General features: G+C 36.8%; 1 pseudogene; it reads right to left on the bottom strand.

Annotated features, from left to right (window-relative positions):
* Positions 1–355: 355 nt before the first annotated feature.
* Positions 356–500, bottom strand: LOC115873779 (annotated as a pseudogene).
* Between the last annotated feature and the right edge of the window lie 3,153 nt (positions 501–3,653).

The following is a 3,653-nucleotide window of genomic DNA, read 5'->3' on the forward strand; positions in this document are numbered from 1 at the left end:
TAGTAATTAGATTTAGAATCCATCTAAGATGATATGAATTATTAACCTAACAAAAGAAAATTTATATTTCCCAAAAAAATCAGATTCAAATGTGCATGTGCCAAGGAATCCTTTAATCCATAAACTCTCAAATACTACTTAATGTTACAGTTTTAAAGTGGATGTGTGAGAAAGAACCCTTATTATTAAAAATGAATTGAACATTCAGCAAGGCATCCTTGGAAAAATACTGCAAGTAAAAAAGAAAGAAATATAACTTATAAAAGGCAGAACAAGGACAAGGTTATGTCATTGTACTGTACATTTTGATACAAATATTCCACTAAATACTATTTATTTATTTAATTTTAATTTTCAGGGGAGAGCGAGAACGCAGTCCCCAACTACCACAAATTATGCAGTCAAGTTTCCCACATTAGGGGAAATCGCAGGGGTCAGCACCCCTTGAGTGTAATGGATAAACCTCACCTAGGAAGATACCTCCCCTGACAGGTAAGTATTCTCCAAGAAACTTTAAAAAATACAGTCTGGAACCAAAATCTTAATAAAACTTTACAAAAAGATACAAAATTTCAAGAAACATATGAAGAAAAATGAGATGGAGGAGATAATTTAACTAGTATACTTCAGGAAAGTAATTTAGTAGTAAAATCATTACATTACTAAGAGTAACTGATTAGATCAGGTAAGTAGGGATGTGTAAGACACAAATAATATAATTAAAAAGTTAGTTCTAAATAATATGCTTGTATTACTAGCCTCAAAGGCATAATATAAAGTTATCCAAGTGTCTGTATAACATTTTTAAAAAATGATGATGTATTATCTTATAAATAAAGGCACAACCAAATATAAAAACTGAAATATATGTGTATATTATGTAATTATATATATACACATATGTGTGTGTGTATATATATATGTATATATATGTATAACCACTTGTCTCTCTCTATATATATGTATAACCACTTGTCTTTCAGTTTTCCATACTGCAGTGGCTTGTGGCTTGATTGTTGCTATGTTGCAGGAAGTTATATGACTGGTAATTCAAATACTAGCAGGGTGACTCAAGGTGAATAGGCTTAAGCAGAGCTTCCAGGCTAATAACAGTTTAGAAAGAAGGAATTGACTGTCTACTTCTGAGGAAGCATCCACTAAAAACCTTACAAATATCAGTGGGACATTGTCAGAGACTGAAAGCTTCTTTCATAACACCAGAACCCTGTCAGATGTAGCCCAGAAAGCAGCCTCTCGGGGTGGAAGGCACTCAAAATATCACTGTGGAAGAGCTACCTTATCAAAAAGAGTTGTCATTGTGGCAGTTACATAATCTCCTGTCAACTTGAGGAAGGGGTGGAGTCTTGTCTGTCAGTCAGGGCACAGCTTGATGACATCATTTGGAGGTGAGATGGAGATAAATAGCTCACTAGAGCCCAGACACACTCTCCTTGCGAGACATTCCTTTGGCAAGCCAAATGGAGCTGTGCTGATGGCAGCCAGAGCCCTGGAGCTGTAGGAGCCCAGGGCCACATTGAGACCCTTGCCAGCTCTGACATGCTTCCACAGCCACTGGATCCACAAGACTTTCCACCCACTGGCAGTGATCTTCCTGTATTTGGCATCATTGAATGTGTTGGTGAGTTGGAGGAGGAATTTATAGACTAGTATCAGACATATGGGCTAGTATCAGACTTATGGACTTGATCTGGACAGAGCTGGGATATTTTCTTAATATACAATTGCTCTTTATATAAAGCTCTTTCTTATACACATATGAGTGTCAATGAGCTTGTTTCTCTAGTCTCCATGGACTAAAACAACCATAATCACATTGGTAGAGTTAAGCTTAGGGGACCTTCATTCACTGATTGAGCATAATAAAAATGAGAAGAAACACTGTAAACATTGATTATTATTTATTATTGGAACTTGGAATATAAAGTATGAATGTAGGAATATTAGAAATCATCAAAACTGAAATGGATGATTTAAAGATCAATTTCCTATGTATTAGTGAGATGAAATGGACTGGTACTGGCTATTTTGAATCAGACAGTTCTGTCCTGGGAATGACAATTCAAGGGGAATGATATCGCATTCATCGTCAAAAAGGGCATTTCAATTTTATCATGTAAATCTTGTAGATTTATTATGCTGTGCAAAAATAATATCTGTAATAGCATAGTATCTATAGGCATACAAGGAAACCAATCAATTAAATTATTCAGATTTATATACCAGCCACTAAAGCTAGCAATGAAGAAATTGAAGAATCCTACCAAAGTCTTTAATCCAAAATTGATCAAACATGCAATCAAGATGCAATGATATGCAGAAAACTTCAACACCACTAGGCAGTATCATTGAAAGAGGAATCAAGTTTTGTTTTGTTAGGAAATATGATGTTATTTTTAGCAAATAACATAACATCGTTATTAAATTAACACAAAAACAGAAAAAGTAATATTCAGACTAAACCTAATTTAAATTAATGGCAACATAAGTACTAATATGCTTGACACAATTGATGTATCAATAATGATAAGAGTTGCTAGTGCCCCCAATAAAATGATCTTTTATTTTAAAAATGGAAAGCAAACATGACACCTGTAGGGCAAAAATGTTTCTGAACCAAGCCCCGGTGTTTTAAGTAGTCCTATATTCATACGAAAGCCGAACAATAAAAAAGGAAGACTGAAGGAGTTGGTACCTTTACATTATAGTGTTGCACAAAAATATTGAATGTACCGTGGTGTGTTGGTCTGGGTAGACTACAGCAACAAATTCATAGACACTCATGTGTATAAGAAAAAGCTTTAGATACAAGACCAATTGAATATTGAGAAAACATCCCAGCCCAGTCCAGATCACATCCATAAGTCTGCTATTAGCTCATATGTCTGATACCAATCTATAAAGTCCTCTACAGTCTCATGAAACACATGCAGTGAAGCTGAATGCAGGAAGATCACAAGCCAGTGGGTGGCCTTGTGGATCCAGTGGCGGTAGAGGCATCTCAGCACTGGTCAGGGGTCTCCACGTGACTCTTCAGCTTCTAGGGCATGGGCTCTATCAGGGTAGTGCAATGTGTCTTGTCAGTAGAGCATCTCTAAGGGAGTAAGGAGAGAGAAAAAGTGCTTCCTGTCTCCAATGAGGAAAATACAGGAGTTCCCAGAATTCTCAGGAGAAGGCCATGGCCACATATAAATCTCTTTCTTATACACATATGTGCGTCCATGGGTTTGTTTCTCTAGTCTACCCAGACTAACACAGACTAGATGCCACCCCTTCACTCTCAATCCACTCAAGTCCCAAATGGACATCAGACTATGTAACTACCACACATGGATTGGCAGAAGAATGAACAAACCTGTCTTTGAACATGTATGGCCAGAATGTTCCTTAGAAGTAAGGAGTATGAATCATTGTGTGACATTGTTTGGACATATTATCAGCAGGGACTGGTCTCTTGAGAAGACAACATGCTTGGTACAGTAGTGGGTCAATGAAAAAGAAGACACTGGATTAGATGGATTGCAACAATGGCCTCACACATAGCAACAGTTGTAGAGAAGGTGCAGGATGTGGTGGCATTTTGTTCTGTTGTATGCAGGGACGCTACTAGTTGGAACCAACTTTACCCCTAACAT

Source organism: Echinops telfairi, unplaced genomic scaffold (assembly GCF_000313985.2).
Source record: "Echinops telfairi isolate 266 unplaced genomic scaffold, ASM31398v2 ScPeMD7_7469;HRSCAF=8507_1, whole genome shotgun sequence".
NCBI classification, from domain to species: domain Eukaryota; kingdom Metazoa; phylum Chordata; class Mammalia; order Afrosoricida; family Tenrecidae; genus Echinops; species Echinops telfairi.